Genomic DNA, 8978 nt, shown 5'->3' on the forward strand with positions numbered 1-8978 from the left:
AGCCCTAAATTTTGACCAGCTACCTCATGTACTGTGCACCATCTAGCCTGCACACTGAATGAGATAGCGAGGGGGGAAATAGAATGCTATCAAAGGTTGTATTGTTCTGCATAGGCAGTAAGTAGAGGGCAAAGTTGGGACTGTGCGTGATCTTATCTTGGGCACTTCCTGGTTTTTGAGCGCTTTACTTAACATCCTTATTGAGCTTCCACACAACTGTGTTGTATTGAGTACAGGATATAGCACGTGCAGTGCTGGTGTTTGACTATAGCATGGAGGAGTAGGATGGTCTTGTGGCTAAGGCACTAGTCTGGAACTGTAGAGATTGGGGTTCAGTTCATGACTTTGCTATAGACTTTCTATATAACTTTGCACATGTCACTTAACCTCTCTGTGTCTCAGATCCCCATCTTAAAATGGTTCTAATAGGACTTCCTTTGTCTATTAAGACTGTAAGCCCTTTCGGTCAGTCGCTGTGTGTGGTGGGGGTGTTTTTAGCGCTATGAGTATATGATCTGAGTCACGCATAGGTGCTGGAACTGTGGGTGCTGGGGATGCAGCAGTGGTTTTCCATCATATACAGGTTTACAGTTTGGTTCAAAGGCTCTCAGCACCCCCACTATATAAATTGTTCCAGCATCACTGAGTCAGGGTCTCTAGCTGCTACCATCATATAATAATGTTTTCATTTCCTGGGGTGGGTTCTGAGTGTGTGTCTCCACAGCTGTACGTTATGGATATATTTTGTCCCTTTATGTATGCAACAAACCTTTCAACTTCATGTGAGCGATTTGGAAGATTAGATGCGAGTTGTGGCACACTTCCTCTTCTCTCCTTTAAGTTTCAACTCCTCTGGCCATTTTACTGCAGCGTGTGTTGCAGCACCCCCATAGCTTTTCCATGGGGTGAGTCCATCAATTATGAATGGGCTACAATAGCACCTCCAGAGACAAGGCCACTTGGGGGGGAGGGATAGCTCAGTGGTTTGCGCATTGGCCTGCTAAACCCAGGATTTTGAGTTCAATCCTTCAGGGGGCCATTTAGGGATCTGGGGCAAAACTTGGGGATTGGTCCTGCTTTGAGCAGGGGGTTGGACTAGATGACCTCCTGAGGTCCCCTCCAACCCTGATATTCCATGAAGCCAACTTCTTTGTCAGCCTCAAAGGCAGAGCCAGTCTTGGACAGGAAACCCCTTGCTTTCTTTGGCAAGAATTGACAGCGAAGAGGGCAAAAGATACAGCATGGCTGCCTTTTCTAGTTCTCTGCTGCACCAGAGTCACAGCACAGAGCTCAATGGAATGGGTTTCCTTCCTCCATAACCCTTGTGACCCACTGAATCAGTTGGCTATGCTGGGATAGAAATACTGTATGCATATAGTTTCTCTTGAGTCTAATTGGAAAAGACAGCAGTCCAAGTGCATTTGGAGCCTCCTGTAGTTAACAGCAGCACAAATGATCTTTAATATCCTGTATATCATTTTGATTAACAGCTGGAAGACATTAAGTCTTATCAGTCGTGTGGCACAAAAACTAAGAACAAAAGCAACAACAAAAAATCTTTCACTCATTTCTAAACCCCTTTGGGGATGGGTGGAAGTGTTCAACTTTTCTGAACTTGGAAAAAGTGATGTGAAAAGGATACTGTCAAAGTAGCTTCCTCAATTTTAAAATCCTACCCCCCCCCCCCACACACACACACTTCATATTGATCTTTAGGAAGCTTCAGACTGGAAATGAAGCTTCTTACCCAAAGGTTTCTTCCATCTCTCAGTTATTACAGCAGTACTTGTGAAAGCTAAGCTGCATCCAGTTTTGTTATTTTAGGACTGTTCATGAATGCTTGGCTACTTGAACTGGGATTATTTTCCCTCAGGGATGAAACTTGGTTCGCTGGACTCAAAAAATCACATGAACTTAGCAAACAGATACAAGATTGGGGAAACAAGATCATTTTTCAGGCCTCATCAATGTTTCTTTAAATAACCAAGATCCACTCTAATCTTTAGAGCATCACAGATTTAAATTTAAACATTAGTATAATTGGCCTGGGATAAAAATGTCCATTCCGGTATCTCTCATTGATATGTGGACAAAATATCGATACTGGCGGCAAAAAATATATGAATGGACACTAGAAATACAGTTACTCTTTATTCTATGCCTCACTAAATTAGATAATTTTCTTTCTGTTTGCTCAACTGCTGGAGTGGGAAAATTGCTGAAAATGGACAAGACTATTAGAAAGAGTTATAACCGGCATAAACAGTTCCTGTTCTCTCCAAGAAAGAAATACAATACAGTATCATTAAAATAATAGCTCTTACTACAATCTAGTGAAGCAACTGTTCAGAGTTTACATCATAATTTGGAAAACCTGCAGGTGACTAGAAGAATGCAGTGTCAAGGTAAAAAACAAAACTTAGTGATGTGAATTATTAAAACATATAGGGCCAGATCCTCCATTATTATGCCTGTGTGATATAGATCACTATAGATGTGGTGGGAGAGACAAATAGGTATGGAATGCAAGATGGTACAAAAGTTTATCACCATGAATTGGGAATATGTGTATTTCTCAGTACTGGTGAGAAGGGAGTTATTCAAAACTCAGGCTGATAATACCTTTATACCACCTTACTCCATCATGTATCTTGGATATACTACCTATGTTACAGAAAAACAAATTTGAAAAATGTTTTAGAGAGTTAAAAATATTCTTGGTATTATTTATGTTTATCCCTGCATCTGTAAAGCCAGATTTCTTAGTTACCACAAGCACAGTCACACAGGGCTCAGAAGGAGCCATTGAGACATCTAACAAAGATTTTTTTTAAAAAACCCTCTATTCTAAAGACATCATGAGTGAAATGGTGGCCACGCTGAAGTCAATAGGAGTTTTGTCACAAAGTTCAGTGGGGCCAGGACTTCACCCCCTGACAAAAGACCATGATTTTGGGCCCTTCCAAGGTTAGGAGGGAACACTGTGTGTTCCATAGGGAAGCTGAGAATATTCTTGGGATAAAGCTACTGGGCTTGATTTTCAAAAGAGCTCAGCTCCCATTTAGAACCTGGCCCCATTAGTGGATGCTGACCTCTTTTGAAAATCTAGCCACCCATTTCCAGACCCAGTAAGGCTGAGAGATTACAAGCTTTAAAGCCAGGAGGATTTTTTTTCTGCACCACAAAGGTGCCATTGGTGCAGGGCTAAACCCTGCCCAAGTTCTCCTTGCAGCCTTGCACATGAAGGTAAATCAATTTGAGCAGGCCTGTAAATGGGATTATACAGAGTGTCAAATGAACATCCTTCCCAAACTAGTTGTAGAGAAACACAGTAGCTGTATCTGTTCATCTCAGAAAACTTTGTGCTAATTCCACATGGAACATGAGACAGCAAACAGCTGATCTGAATGGCTTGGTTTTCAACCCTCCTAGAAATTGCCAGGTCAAATTTAAATTGCAAAAACGAGAACAATACCAGCTGATCGCCTGTGTAATGGGTGTTGTTTCTTAGAGCATTGGGCACCAGAGCTCCATTCCCTTCTATATGCCTCACCAGTCCTAATTTTCCATTACAGCAGTCTCAAGGTAGGATTACTTTTGGAGAAGTTTGATAGCCTTGGTGTGCCCTGCATTAAGGGGATCAGACACTAACATCCTCTTATTTCTGAATAGAGCCATTTATCAGCAGATGCTCACAGCCATTTTAGGTTATATAGTAGCTGGTGCTTTTTATAGAACAGATCCAGTCAACTGATAATTAATCCAATAATGCCTATACATCTCCTGTTATCTCACAGTAACACACAACCTGAGCAGTGAACATGGAGGTTTGTTAACAATACATTGTCTTTATAGTTGCCACAAAAGCTTTAGTGAACGTCACTAAGTCTTTTTCCAACCAAAACTGGATTTAAACTGGGGGTGAAATTCTAAGTGGTCAAATAAAAAGAAATGGCCCATTTATTAGGAAGATGGGTTTTGTAACTCCTCCTCCTGCAGGTGATATTCCCAGAAACATAGAATCCAAGAGAGAGATGGCTTCTTTGGAGGAGAGCTCCCCCAATGAGAGCATAACCTCCATCCCCTCCCTTTTTATCCTAAGGTGGGAGTAGAGTTGGAACTCCAGGACCTCTAGCCAACTAGGTGGGCCAGTGCAAACATATGGAAAAGGACCTAGAAAAATCCTGTTTGATTTGATGGTTAATAAAAGGTAACCTGCGTGGAACTTAGAATGCAGCCTACGTGTCATAATCAAGGTACTGAAAATAAACATTAGGCTGGGTTGTAGGTCCAGTACTGAGTGAGGTCTTGGCACAGAGCACATTATAGGCCAGATCCTCAGCTGGTATAATTAGGATAGCTCCATCTGGTCCTATGCAAGCGGACAAGCATGCTCCCCTTCCAGGTAAGGGTGCTCAGCACCTCTCAGGATCATTTTCCCAGAGGTGGAAGGGCTTTGTTTTCTCCACAGAGTCCAGGCTTTTGCTTCCTCATTTCCATATCTCTGAAGGAATCCGCAACTGGCTGGATGTCTATTTGCTTTTGAAACATGTTATTTGCCTTGAGCTACTTGTGTTATTACAAAACACCAAAACAGAAAAAGAAAATAAAGAACAGACCTTAGAAACAAGTGGAAAGCAGAGTGGAAATGGTTTCTGCCTGGGCAAATGAACACATGCTGTAAACAGAAAAAAGGACCATTTCATCTCAATTACAATGCTCTTCTTTCTAGTGGAACCTGAATGTAATGGCTTTCAAACAGTCCAGAGATGAGAATTCAAACTGAAACTTTATATCACGCACTAGCACCCTCCAGGCAATACGCTATAGATGCTGCAGTAAAAATAACACCGAGAAAGACACTGCACATGCCCCTTTCCCCACATTCATTGCAACTGACTAGGTTCATGGAGATCATATTGGCACATTGCTGCATATGTCCTGCAGCCCCCTGGAAATAAGCAATGCTCCCTCAGAGGGTCACCTTTCATTTACGTTTCCCTTTCCATCCCAGATGTCCTTTCTTCATCAGACCACAGTAAAGCATGGGGCATCAGAATGTGTCACTGAAGTTACTATGATACCTTTTATTCACACAACATGTATATCCCCGACACAAAATATGTTACATACACAAAGAATCATGAATCCCCATCCAGCACTTTAACAACAAGATCAAACTTTCCCCATCCTTCTACTCGATTATATGCTGCAAAAGGCTCTCTCTGCGAGTAATGAGGCTGTTTTTGCTTAGTCCCTATACAAGTTATTATGGATAGACTCTCACTACAGAAAACAACAGGAATACCCACAGCAGATACATCCAACATAAAAGGGCAGCCCTGATACAATAGTAACATAATTGAAGATTTTGCTTTTCCTTCTGGTTTTAAATGCACACCAGACAGTAAATTGACTTGTTTTAAATGCATTCCTAAGTCCTGCAGAAACTTTCCTTATTCATTACATTTTATACAGTAGAAGAAAAGGTGCAACTGACATTAAGCAATCAAAAATTTTCTAGTTAAATATCAATATTATTTTCCAATCAAGGAACTTTGCAAAATTTAGAAGGGTTTTGAGGAAGACTTTGTTCACATTTGCAGGTTTGATAATCAGATAACAGGCATCACCTTCGCCAGTCACACTTGATCTATCACACACGAGTTTCTTCCCATCACTAATTCATATTTTTTGATTCATGAATTCATACTAGGTTAGGGAGCTCAAACAGCAAACCCATTTGTGAAAGATAATGAATGTATAACCCCTCTGCCACCTGTTGTCAGTAGCAAAAAGTGCCAGGTTCAATTATCTAGGGGTTCCTTCTGAAAACACCACCAGCTTGTGTCTCATCCAGAAACCTCTCCTACACACACTTGATAGGCAGTACTTCCCCCTCACAAGCACAGAGTCCAAAACAAATAACGTCTTGGGGTGGGGAGGGGAGGGAGAAGGCACAGAATAAACTTGGGAAAACCAGCAATTAATAAACCAACAATATCTATTAGAGAAGACTCCCTCCTACCCCTCAGGGTGTCTTGTCAATAATCTTCACTTCCACCCCTCTCTGTGAGTGGCTACTGAAGCAATGCATTCTCACATTAGCCACTTCTTCCACCCCTACTCGCCACTCACAGTGTGTTGTCCAGGGTTGACGGAGTCCAAACTTCAGGCAGGTCCATCTCCAGCCCCTAAGGGAAGTGCTGCTTAACTTGCTCCAGGAGCTCTTATCACCTGATCCAGCTCAAGCGATTTCATTGCTGGTCCTGTTGGTAAGGGAGGCCTTCACCAGAGTCCCTCAAGCTAGGCAGCTGCTACTGCTTCAGCCCAAACCACCTCAGCAATGTTACTCAGCTTGAAACTCTCTCTTTATTGTATATCACTTCACTCCATCTACTACCATACTTCCCTGAGTCTTCAAAAAGAAATTAATAGCATATCTGCCTTTTAGCAACATTCTCGGCTATAGAATCTACAACCAACAATCACCACTTTTTACCTCTTTCTAGCTTTGCACAGGCTTCTCTACCCATCTGCGCCAGACTGCAGTTTTGCTCAGAGTGACCCCTCACCCCGGGCGTCTCAGGTGCAGTTCTTTTATCCTTTCATTACCCAGTAGGGATGATAACGTTTTACTGCTCCCAAACTTAAAACTTAACTGAATTTTCACCAGAATTCCCCCAAACAGTCACATCACAGATATGCAAATGAGGCCTGGCCCGTTCAGCCATTTCCACTTGCCCAATAACAGATGGCAACAGACAGCTCCCTTCCCTACAGGCCCCTGTCCATCTAAGTTCTCAAGCAGCTCTGTGCTGCTCTTCTCCCTGTGCACCAACAGGTGTCACTAGGAGCTCCTTACTCTCTAGGGCTTCAAGCCACAGGGCTCATGTAGCCAAAGAACCTCTGTCAGGCTGCTCTTACTTATGCTTTTGTCAGTATCCCCAAGGGTAACAGGGACACAGCCATAATGGCAAGTGGGGGAACACCAGCCACGCCCCCTGCACTCACACAGGAGCCACTGCAATGATTCTACGCTGGGGAGAGCATCCAGAGGCTGGGGAGCCAGCTCTGGGGCATCTTAGTGCTGGTGAAGCGGTGCACATCTGCCTTAATACAAGGGCAGATCTAGCCCTACAGAAATGTCATTTAGGAACCCAAATGTGGACTTGGGCATCCTGATTTAAGTTCTCAGATCTGAAAGTTGGCACCTCAAGGCACTGAAAGTGGAACAAAAACAGCACCATAAAATACAAACAGCAGCCAGATAGGCCTGCACCCAGTGTATCAGGCTATTCGTTTGCATTGTAGAACTATGACATTCAGTATATTTATTCCTGACTTGGGACTGCCACATGCACACATATGCACTTCCAGAATCAATACAGCATTAACCACCCAAGGTTTACCTATAACAGCAGCATTTCCGGCTTTGTAGCAGTAAAGGTTTGTGTGTAATTGTTTCTAAGTAGGCACAGTAAAGAGACCATTTGTTTTGTTGAACTGGAATACTCAGTAGACAGGTTCTGCTTGTTTTTCAATTGCTTCCTCTCTCTCTCTCTCTCTCTCTCTCTCTCCCCTCCTTCTTCACCAGCTACCCAAGTTCACCCTCTTTGTCTCAAGGAGCTATCTTGCAGTTGTTTTATTGTGTGCAGAAGAAGGCAGGCATATTTAAATACTCTTGGGTAGGGATTGTCAATCATATCACCCAAAGTCTTTCATAGGGCTAGCAGGGTTGTTTACACAGGTTTCTCTAATGGCCCAGGTTGAGTTTTTTTGTGGGGCGGGGAGAACTGTGGGTTACTGATTTAGGCAACATAGGACTCCAGATTCTTAGCACTTCCTATTTGTAATGCCCACAGACCCCAGTCACTGGTGGGTGGAATTGAACCTGGCGCCTCTGCAACTTAGTGCATGAGCCTCTACTTCACGAGCTAAAAGCCTTATGGCCTTTAACTAAGACTGTTGAGCAGACTCATTAATCTCTCTCTAAGTGATCTCGGTGCCACTGGGTGGGACAGAACACCACACCCAGGAGATGTGTGGGTTACATATTGTCCTTGTCATAGAACCTTAAAAATTAGAGCATGGCGTGGACAGGAGGAGACCATTCTGTTAGCTCAGCCAGATCATGCAGGGTTGATCCTCAAAACCTCTCGCTCACACAGACACACACACAGCCAACCCCTGACTTCACTGTGAGTTCATGGTATATTGTTTCTTTTCAGACAACTGTTACCATGCTATATATACCACAAGGCAGAAGGCAGGTTTAGCAGATCCTCCAGACATTGGGCTCCAGCCCTTGGTGTGATCCCAATAAACAGCTACTAGTAAAGGGGCAATCTTTACTAGGGCTAGGAAACACAAGGTAATATTACTCAAGGAACAAAGGTTGAGTGAGTAGTTATTGAACGTACAGAATAATTCCTCATTAAGCCCGTAGTTGGGATGTCCAATAGGAAAGTACAAAGCTGCCATTATGCTTAAGGGTGCCACTTCAAGTCCACCCCTCTTTCTGGGGAAGGGTGGGGGCCTTAGGCATGAGTTTGGATCTGCCTCTGGAGTCATGGGTTTCCCTGTTGTCTGTCAGCCTCCCATCTGCCTTGTGGGCCTACATCCTCTGCTATGCGGCCTGTGCTCCTTCTTTGGTCACAAAACAGAAGCCCCCGCACCTCAGCCCCAGTGTCTTGCCAAGTATAGCTGTGTAGCTCACAAGTTGCTGCCACCATCCTGCTGCTTACATACCCTACCTCTGTCACTTCCCCCTCTGAAAAAGTCCTATAGAACTGAACAGGGAACAAAACAATTAGCTTTTATGAAAGTTACAATACAAACCTACTCAAATAAATACAAAAAAAAATCTCTTCTGTCTATACATTTTTGAGCCACCCTAGAGAACTCTATATGAGGAGATACAATTTTTGGTTACCTTTTATAGGATGGTCCAAAACACCTGTAGAAAAGGGTTTTTT

The 8978-nt window shown here is 43.1% G+C and overlaps 1 long non-coding RNA gene across 1 annotated transcript in view; it reads right to left on the reverse strand.

Moving 5' to 3' along the window:
* The window catches only part of LOC122455569, an 84753-nt gene extending 77972 nt beyond the window's left edge, over positions 1–6781 (reverse strand). Inside the window, exon 1 of the long non-coding RNA XR_006273851.1 lies at positions 6139–6781. This is a non-coding gene — a long non-coding RNA (uncharacterized LOC122455569). The remainder of the gene's footprint in view (positions 1–6138) is intronic.
* Between the last annotated feature and the right edge of the window lie 2197 nt (positions 6782–8978).

The sequence above is a fragment of the Dermochelys coriacea genome, chromosome 8 (assembly GCF_009764565.3).
Source record: "Dermochelys coriacea isolate rDerCor1 chromosome 8, rDerCor1.pri.v4, whole genome shotgun sequence".
In the NCBI taxonomy this organism is placed as follows: Eukaryota; Metazoa; Chordata; order Testudines; family Dermochelyidae; genus Dermochelys; species Dermochelys coriacea.